At 42.0% G+C, this 10,644-nt stretch overlaps 1 long non-coding RNA gene across 1 annotated transcript; it reads left to right on the top strand.

Moving 5' to 3' along the window:
- Positions 1 to 7,322: 7,322 nt before the first annotated feature.
- On the top strand, positions 7,323 to 8,316 carry LOC123727758 (uncharacterized). Its single transcript, XR_006759638.2, has 2 exons — positions 7,323 to 7,547; positions 7,671 to 8,316. It is a non-coding gene; the product is annotated as an uncharacterized LOC123727758 (long non-coding RNA).
- Positions 8,317 to 10,644: the final 2,328 nt, after the last annotated feature.

The raw sequence follows: 10,644 nt of genomic DNA, 5'->3' as shown, positions 1-10,644 counted from the left end.
TACCCCCTGCCACGTCCTGACCAAACTATAATAACAAATAACCCCTTTACTGGTCAGGACGTGACAGCCTGGCCTTAAGAATCAAAAGTAAATGTCATTTCAAAAATATACTTAAGTATCAAAAGTAAAAGTATAAATCATTTCAAATTCCTTATATTAGGCAAACCAGATGGCACAATTTGTTGTTTTTATTTTACGGATAGTCAGGGGCACACTCCAACACTCAGACATAATTTACAAATGAAGCATTTGTGTTTAGTGAGTCTGCCAGATCAGAGGCAGTAGGGATGACCAGGGATGTTCTTTCCTGTCCTGTCTCCTTTCCCCCTTCTGATAACCAGGTGGCGAATCGCATCTCTGCATGTCTGGCAGACATATCAGTGTGGATGACGAATCACCACCTCAAGATGAACCTCGGCAAGACGGAGCAGCTCTTCCTCCCGGGGAAGGACTGCCCGTTCCATGATCTCGCCATCACGGTTGACAACTCCATTGTGTCCTCCTCCCAGAGTGCTAAGAGCCTTGGCGTGACCCTGGACAACACCCTGTCGTTCTCCGCTAACATCAAGGCGGTGACCCGATCCTGTAGGTTCATGCTCTACAACATTCGCAGAGTACAACCCTGCCTTACACAGGAAGCGGCGCAGATCCTAATCCAGGCACTTGTCATCTCCCGTCTGGATTACTGCAACTCGCTGTTGGCGGGGCTCCCTGCCTGTGCCATTAAACCCCTACAACTCATCCAGAACGCCGCAGCCCGTCTGGTGTTCAACCTTCCCAAGTTCTCTCACGTCACCCTGCTCCTCCGCACACTCCACTGGCTTCCAGTTGAAGCTCGCATCTGCTACAAGACCATGGTGCTTGCCTACGGAGCCGTGAGGGGAACGGCACCTCCGTACCTTCAGGCTCTGATCAGTCCCTACACCCAAAGAAGGGCACTGCGTTCATCCACCTCTGGCCTGCTCGCCTCCCTACCTCTGCGGAAGCACAGTTCCCGCTCAGCCCAGTCAAAACTGTTCGCTGCTCTGGCACCCCAATGGTGGAACAAGCTCCCTCACGACGCCAGGACAGCGAAGTCAATCTCCACCTTCCGGAGACACCTGAAACCCCACCTCTTTAAGGAATACCTGGGATAGGATATAGTAATCCTTCTAACCCTCCCCCCCACCCTCCCCCCCAAAAAAGATATAGATGTACTATTGTAAAGTGGTTGTTCCACTGGATATCATAAGGTGAATGCACCAATTTGTAAGTCGCTCTGGATAGGAGCGTCTGCTAAATTACGTAAATGTAAAAATGTAAATGTTAATCATTCTAAATTGAACCAGTACTTTTGGGTGTCAGGGAAAATATATGGAGTAAAAAGTACATTTATTTTCTTTAGGACTGTAGTGGAGTAAAAGTAAAACTTGTCAAAAATACAAATAGTGAAGTACAGATACCCCCCAAAACTACTTAAATAGTACTTTAAAGTGTTTTTACTTGAGTACTTTACACCACTGGTTAGTAATAGAAGTTGAGATTATTCCGGTTCATTGATTAGCTAACTACATGTCTAAACAAAAGAGGGCCCCCAGGGCCCTCACCTCCTCCCTTTAGGCTGTCTCATCATTGTTGGTCATCAGGCCTACTACTGTTGTGTCATCTGCAAACTTGATGATTCAGTTGGAGGCGTGCATGGCCATGCAGTCTTGGGTGAACAGGAAGTACAGGAGGGTGCTGAGCACGCACCCTTGTGGGGCCCCTGTGTTGAGGGTCAGCAAAGGGGAGGTGTTGTTTCCTACCTTCACCATCTGGGGGTGGCCCATCAGGAAGTCTAGGACTCAGTTGCCCAGGGCGGGGTTCAGACACACGTCCCCGAGCTTAATGATGAGCTTGGAGGGTACTATGGTGTTGAATGCTGAGCTGTAGTCAATGAACAGCATTCTTACATAGGTATTCTTCTTGTCCAGATGGGATAGGGTAGTGCGATGGCGATTGCATCGTCTGTGGATCTCTTGGGGCGGTAAGCAAATTGAAGTGTGTCAGATAAGGTAGAGGTGATATGATCCTTGACTAGTCTCTCAAAGCACTTAATGATGACAGAAGTGAGTGCTACGGGGCGATAGTCATTTAGTTCAGTTACCTTTGCTTTCTTGAGTGCAGGAACAATGGTGGATATCTTAAAGCATGTGGGGACAGCAGACTGAGAAAAGGGAGAGATTAAATATGTCCGTAAACACTCCAGCCGACTCCATATGCCCTGAGGACGCGGCTAGGGATACCGTCTGGCGAGGGTTAACATGCTTAAAACCTGTTACGGCGGAACCCCTCGACAATATCCGGTGAAATGGCAGAGCGAGAAAAAATAAAATAAATAATGAAATATTTAACTTTCATACATTCACAAGTGCAATACACCAAATTAGAGCTTAACTTCTTGTTAATCTAGCCATCGTGTCAGATTTCAAAAAGGCTTTACGGCGAAAGCACACCAATTGATTATGTTAGGTCAGCGCCTAGTCACAAAAAAAAACATACAGCCATTTTCCAGCCAAAGAAAGGAGTCACAAAAAGCAGAAATCGAGATAAAATGAATCACTAACCTTTGATGATCATCATCAGATGGCACTCATAGGACTTCATGTTACACAATACATGTATGTTTTGTTCAATAAAGTTCATATTTATATCCAAAAATCTCAGTTTACATTGGCGCGTTATGTTCAGTAATGTTTTGCCTCCAAAACTCCAGCGAATTTGCAGAGAGCCACATCAATTTACAGAAATACTTATCATAAACTTTGATGAAATATACAAGTGTTGTGCATAGAATTAAAGCTAAACTTCTCCATAAATGTCTTACTCCCTTCGGCCACGGATGAGGAGAGCCCACAGTCCTTGGTAGCTGGCTGTGTCGGTGGCACTGTGTTCTCCTCAAAGCGGTTGAAGGTGTTTAGCTTGTCCGGAAGCAAGACATCGGTGTCCGCGACGTGGCTGGTTTTCCCTTTGTAGTCCATGATTGACTGTAGACCCTGCCACATACATCTCGTTTCTGAGCTGTTGAATTGCAACTCCACTTTGTCTCTATACTGAGGTTTTGCCTGTTTGATTGCCTTAAGGAGGGAATAACTACACTGTTTGCATTTGGCCATATTCCCAGTCACCTTTCCATGGTTAAATGCGATGGTTCGCGGTTTCAGTTTGCGAATACTGCCATCTATCCATGGTTTCTGGTTAGGGCATATTTAATAGTCACAGTGGGTACCACATCTCCTATACACTTCCTAATAAACTCAGTCACCGTATCAGTGTATTCGTCAATGGTATTCTCAGAGGCTACCCGGAACATATCCCAGTCCGCGTGATCAAAACAATCTCGATGCGTGTGTTCCGATTGGTCAGACCAGTGTTGAATAGTCCTTAGCACGGATACTTGCTGTTTGAATTTCTGCCTATTGGAAGGGAGTAGCAAAATGGAGTCGTGATCAGATTTGCCGAAGGGAAGGCGGGGGAGGGTCTTTTGGCATCCGGGAAGTTGGAGTAGCAGTGGTCGAGTATTTTAACAGTGCGAGCACTACAGTCAATGTGTTGATAGAACTTTGGTAGCCTTTTCCTAAAATTTGCTTTGTTAAAATAAATGTGGCCTCAGGATTTGTGGTTTCCAGTTTGCATAAAGTCCAGTGAAGTTCTTTGAGGGCCATCGTATTGGCTTGAGGGGGAATATACACGGCTATGACATCTAGACATTATCTCCCATTTCTTTTAGACTTCCATTTGGTTTTCAACAGCAGAGATTTGTATAAACCTTGTCTGTCTCTCCCACCTTTTCAATATTGTTTCAATATTGAATTGCGAAATCCACCCTCTCATATAAAGTGAATGTGTCTGAACGACACTGACAGCAAATTGAGCTGGTTGTCATAGCAACATACAAAACTTTTTTCAGTTGGCTGGCTAAATCGGTACTTTGTTGCTAAAACTAAAATGGATGAATGGAACATTTATTTTGATATTTTCAACGGCATGACTATGGATGAATGTGAAAAAGAGATGGCAATAATACCCAGGCATTCAGATTTTGGAGGATACTGCATTGAATGACACAAATAAGAATACAAACTGGGCTATGCGTTGCTTAGAGGGCTGGCTAGCAGAGAAGAAAAAAGTTGTTGACTTCAAAACTGTCTCTAAGGAAGAGTGTAACATCCTTCTCCGTCAGTTTTATGGAAATGTACGAAATGGGAAGGGGGAGCAGAACCTGGCACTCCGGGGTGGGCTCAACCGGTTTCTAAATGACCCACCCATCGGTCGCAGCTGGTGCCATAAGAAGGACACTGAAAATGCTGGAGTAACATCCTGGCTGAAAACAAAGAGAACACTGCAGCACCATCAACACTCAAAAAGCTGAAGCAAGGCAGCAGAAGTAGTAGCACAGACTCCGACAGATATTTCAACCAATGCACAATCCAGGGGAATGTACAGATAAATGTGACAAACAATAAGTAGCTATAGTTATGTCAGCTGTGGTGGATAACAAAGAGAATGCATGGTTTCATTTATTAAAATCAGCTCAAATGAATATCATGGATTGTCTTTCTTTTGTCTGAAAAATTTCCTGACGAGGGCACATTTTTCTGCAAGGCAAAGTCGCGCATCATTAGCTCATTTTTATGGTTGTATCCAAATAAATCTTAACTAGAAAAAAGCTTAAACAAATGCAAATGCAGCTACTTTGCTGTTATTCTGCCTGCTTTTTGAGGTGACTGTAAATTAGCCGTAGTTGTCTAGCTAGCAAGCAAGGGATAAGAACGTTGCCAGTCAGTATGGTAATGAATAATTTAGAACAAACGACTGGGTCGTGTCTATAGATTGAACGACTGGGTCGCGTCGATAGATACAGAACAAAAAGAACGAACTACTGGGTCGGGTCTCTAGCAACTCTAGATGTGTCGGGACTATATCTTGTGGAAGGATGAAATAGTATGAATAAATTAATCAAAATAACATTTTTAATGTAAATATGTCTATCATTATTTAAATATGTTGGTAACCCATTGTATAAAAGTGATAATGCCCTTGAAGCCAGTGTTTGTCGGATATATTGGCAGACAGTGTGAATGGCATCTGTGGGCGAGCGGTTTGCTGACATCAACATTGTGAACAGAGTGCCCCGTGGTGGCAGTGGGCTTGTAGTAGAGGCATGCATAAGCTACGGACAACGAACACAATTGCATTTTCTCCATGGAAATTTGAACACACAGAGATATTGTGACGAGAGCTTGAGGCCCATTCTTGAGCCATTCATCCGCCGCCATCATCTCATGTTCAGCATGATAATTTACAGCCCCATGTTGCAATGATCTGTACACAATTCCTGGAAGCTAGCTAAGAGCAAAAAGAAAAATTATTGGATCCCCCCCACTGTAACACAGTAGTATGTTAGCCTGCAATACTCAATATGGGTTTCAGTAGATAAAGTTAGCTAGGTGGCTTACAGGAAAAATAACTTACTTAGGTAGGCACCATATTTGTCATCTTCCCTCTTGGTGCTGGCATTGGCTATAGCTGAGCTTCTAACGTTAGCTAAATCCAACTCTTTGTTTCCTCTTTGCTATATTCCGATTGAAACATGTATGGTTGAATGTCACCATGTAGCTAATACATGCTCCATTGTCGAATTCGTGTTGATGAGAGGAATCACTTGAAACCATTGCATCTGGTCATCTTTTTCAGCTTTGAAAGAAGGATTGTTTGGTCCCCGCCTTGGGGAATGAAGCAACACCCAACAGAAGTTGTAGTCTTTCAGAGACTGGAAAAAAATGGTATATTTAGCAATGAATCTGCCAATAGGTGCCATGACCTGCCTTCCTTCTGGGCAGTTATGTGTGAAACATATCTCACTGTCCTAGAAATGCCTCAGACATGATGAAAACAAGCCCAGAGTCCCCCAGGGTAAAATTCCCCTTTAAGTGTAAAACTAACAATGACTCAATAATCCATGCTTTCTGGGAATGTTATGAAGTTGAAGTTATGGGCGGAGCTACAAAGTTGGCTGTCAGAAGTATTACAATGAAAACTTACTTTTATTCCATTTGTCTGCATATTTCAAGACATGGTGTAATGAGATACCCAATGGGCTGGAAGATTCTCATCACTTATCTTGAAAACACGTATACTAAATACTTGGAAATTAACACAATGGAAAAATCTAATTATTTATTATTGAAATAGCATGGGTGACAGAGGAAAAAGAAATTGGTACAATTTAAGGCCATGTGACAAACAACAATACAGGCACTAGGGATGGGGGTGTGAGAGTGTGGGTCTGGGCAGATGAGATGTAGTTGTTGTTTGTGTGCGTCTGTAAGTTGATGTTCATACGTGACTGTTTGTATCTGGTGTAAAACATTTTTTATATATACAGTACCAGTCAAAAGTTTGGACACTTACTCATTTCAAGGTTTTCATTTTTGCTATTTTCTACATTGTAGAATAATAGTGAAGACATCAAAACTATGAAATAACACATATGGAATCATGGAGTAACCAAAAAAGTGTTAAACAAATAAAAATATATGTTATATTTGAGACTCTTCAAATTAGCCACCCTTTTCCTTGATGACGGCTTTGCACATTCTGTGCCTTCGGAAAGTATTCAGACCCCTTGACTTTTTCCAAATTTTGTTACGTTACAGCCTTATTGTAAAATGGATTAAATAAAATGTTTTCCTCATCAATCTACACACAACACCCCATAATGGCAAAGTGAAAACTGTTTTCTATACATTTTATTACATATTAAAATTAAACATACCTTATTTACTGTAATAAAAATCAAAAAACATAATTCCACTTTAACATTATGGTAAATTGTGTGTAGGCCAGTGACAGAAAATCTCAGTTCAATCAATTTTAAATTCAGGTTGTAACACAAAATTTAGAAAAAGTCAAGGGGTCTGAAAACTTTCTGAATGCACTGTATATAGCTCCAATCAGAGGAGAAAAAAAGCCCCTTTTATTTATGTAGCTAATCTGGTGTGTCTTTGAATTAGGTCAATGGCCAGCCCCAGCATCATATTCACCGCAGCACCATGTGGATGTAATAGCCATGGAGGTATGTAACATTACATTCACTTAGCCAAGATGAGACTTTGCCTATCTGTTCTTTCTGGCACAGTATTTACTTCATTTCAATGTAACGTTATTGGGCAAGCAGTGCCAAGTTTGGGCCGCAGGCTTGAAGGTAAGAACACAACTGTCACCAACTTAAATGTACATACTTATTGGAAGTATCGGCCATCTGTTTTTACAGACTGTACCAATATATGTAAATAAAATATAGGAGGTGTTGGGGATATGTCAACATAGTATGTCATTTCTAATGCTTCTTTTGCATATTGTACTGTAGCTCAGGTTTCAGGCTGTAATGCGTGCCAATGAGCTGAAGAAGTCGACAGTGTGGCAGAAGCTACCTTGCATTCTGTCAAATCGTCTTGCCATAGTCTCAACCTGGACTGGGTATAAGGCCTGTTTCAGGGACTTGTTTCTGAAGACCATTCTTCACAGTATGTTTTGATATTATTAAATCTGTTGCACTTGTTTTCTCTACTTTTAAGTCAATTCTTAAACTCATGTGTAAGACCATGTGCGATTAAAAATGTAACTCAATGTTTTTTCTTTGTGTATAGGAGCCATTTGGAAGAGCCCTGCAACCCGAGACGTCACGGATGAGGTGGTCCAGATTCACCTGTTACCTGAAAGGGGCCAATGATTGTGAAGGCAGGAGGTGGCGGAACACAGGGGAGAGGGATCCACTGCAGTGAGGGTGAACATCAAGTCTCTGACCACCTGTCTCAAAGCCAGTTTCTATCCCAAGCCACAAGACTGTTCCAACAGCTGAACCCTGGGCTGATAACTACACCTTACCATACATTTACCATTTATTAATATACTGTACACACTGAATTACTTTTTGATTTAATTGGTCTACTAGACCAATGCAATAGTTGTCACCTTACCTCATTACTAATGCATATCGTTTCCTATAATTCTATGCTGCTACTGTACTGTACCTTATTCCACTCACTATGTACATGGGCAAACAATGTCCATAGCCTGCTATATCCCAATTTGGCCATTTTTAAAATCTTATTTTCTTTTATCTGCATGCCTCTTGTGCTTGATTTAGTTTATTTAGTATTTTTATTAGTATGTTATATATTTACAATGCCCCTTATTTGATTGCTTTCCTTTTTTAGTTATTTGATTACTATGTCACTTACGCTGCCATTGCACTGTGTGAGGAGCCTGACAATAAAATGTGATTTGACTGGATCTGATTTGTCATCACCAGTGGATCCAGGTGACCAGGACCTGCCCTCGTTATCTGATATATTTTGCACACACAAAATCATTTACTGGACTTTTCCAGAAACATTTTTCAAATGCACATGGCATCCATTGTATCTTACATAATACAAATATATAAAAAGTAAGTGGTGACAGGGAGAAGGTATGCCGCTGGCTTGACGCTGAAGTAAGCGTCTTGCCTCCAACTGGCAGTTGTAGTGTCGCCGGTCGGGATAAGGGTGCGCGGGCTGTGTGAGGAAAACTACTGCTTGACGATATCGCGTGATCCCCGTGTAAGGCAATGGGCAAAAAAGCTGGCGCACGGCGCTCGACCACTCTGGAGGGACGCTGGCCTCCCAAGTGCTCATTGCTAACTTGGTAAACATCCATAGCATACAGGTATTTGTATCCTCCACTACACCATAAACAAGAAAAGAGCCACTGTTACATTACCTGCCTTGGCAAATATCTTCAATCTCCAACGTTAACGTTACTACAATAAAGAACAATGACAAGTGATTGACTTTGAAATATTTTCTAATGAACACTAAGGCAAGCTTACAAAATTGTACATACAATTTGCAGTAAATACTTCAGCTTGCTAGCTAGATTCTTTACATCCACCGAGTTTCACAAGATGACAGCCTGTTTTGGTGGATTGCTCAGGAGTTCCCAAAACATTAAACAACATGAATGTATAGCTAGTTGGCTAATGTTAGCTAATCAGCTAGCTTGTTAAATTGCAATTTTAGTAAACAAATTTTATCACACAAAAATACGCATACTCGTTTGTCTGTACATTAACTTACATATTCCTCTTAATTGGAATATTTTTGCATGATTCGTTATGAAGTTGTAATTACTTACATTTGCTTCCATCCTAGTGTTTTGGTCAGCCATCTTCCTGTATCCACTTTAGAGCCTCGGGTCGCAGAGCTTCATGGGAGTTTGGATGACCATGCGATAGATTCGACTTCATTTGGAGGGTCAACAAGAGGAGAAGAGGGTAGCTGCATCCCAATATGGCAACAGCAGTAAGTGCGAGTGGGTGTGTCGAAAGGAAAGTAGTGAACTTGTGGAAAGGAGTGGGTGTGTCAAAAGGAAAGTGGTGGGTGTGTGGAAAGGAGTGGGTGTGTCAAAAGGAAAGTGGTGGTTGTGTGGAAAGGAGTGGGTGTGTGGAAGGAGTGGGTGTGTTAAAAGGAAAGTGGTGGGTGTGTGGAAAGGAGTGGGTGTGTCAAAAGGAAAGTGGTGGTTGTGTGGAAAGGAGTGGGTGTGTGGAAGGAGTGGGTGTGTCAAAAGGAAAGTGGTGGGTGTGTGGAAAGGAGTGGGTGTGTGGAAAGTGGTGGGTGTGTGGAAAGGAGTGGGTGTGTGGAAAGTGGTGGGTGTGTGGAAAGGAGTGGGTGTGTGGAAAGGAAAGGAAAGGAGTGGGTGTGTGGAAAGCAAAGTGGTGGATGTGGAAAGGAAAGTGGTGGGTGTGTGGAAAGTGCTCTGCTATAGGTTAGATGGTTTTGATTGAGCTGTGTTTTATTTATTTCTGTTTCTTACCATGCAATTACCATACATTGAGCTACGGTACCGGGAGAGTTTGGACTTCTGTTTTTAAACCAGAGGTTGAATCTGAGTCGTATTTCACTGTTAGTTTTAAACAAATAATTGAACATTTTCAGTTATAACTGATGATTGTTTATTTTTTATAAAAATTATTGATTATGGGTGTACTGTTTCATCATGCTATGCGTGTGCTTACCGTGACTGTCACCCTGATATTGGCTACTACGTAGCTGAGCAAATTTCAGGTCTGCTGAGTGCAAACTTGAAAGCTCTGTGCAACTTCCACTGCACATTTACTGTGAACACTGAGGCTGTACCCACTTTAAGTTACGGTTTTAACAGTGGCCAAGTAGGCTACTGTGGCTATTTAACCTGTTGGGTCTAGGGGGCAGCATTTGCACGTCTGGATAAAAAAAATGTACCCGATTTAATCTGGTTACTAATCCTACCCAGTAACTAGAATATGCATATACTTATTATATATGGATAGAAAACACTCTAAAGTTTCCAAAACTGTTTGAATGGTGTCTGTGAGTATAACAGAACTCATTTGGCAGGCAAAACCCTGAGACATTTTCTGACAGGAAGTGGATACCTGATGTGTTGTATTGACTTTAAACCTATCCCATTGAAAAACACAGGGGTTTAGGAATATTTTGGCACTTCCTATTGCTTCCACTAGATGTCACCAGCCTTTACAAAGTGTTTTGAGTCTTCTGGAGGGAGATCTGACCGAACAAGAGCCATGGAACGGTGATGTCC

Source organism: Salmo salar, chromosome 16, assembly GCF_965601325.2.
Source record: "Salmo salar chromosome 16, fSalSal1, whole genome shotgun sequence".
Taxonomy (NCBI): domain Eukaryota; kingdom Metazoa; phylum Chordata; class Actinopteri; order Salmoniformes; family Salmonidae; genus Salmo; species Salmo salar.
This window is presented reverse-complemented; position numbering and strand designations above follow the sequence as displayed.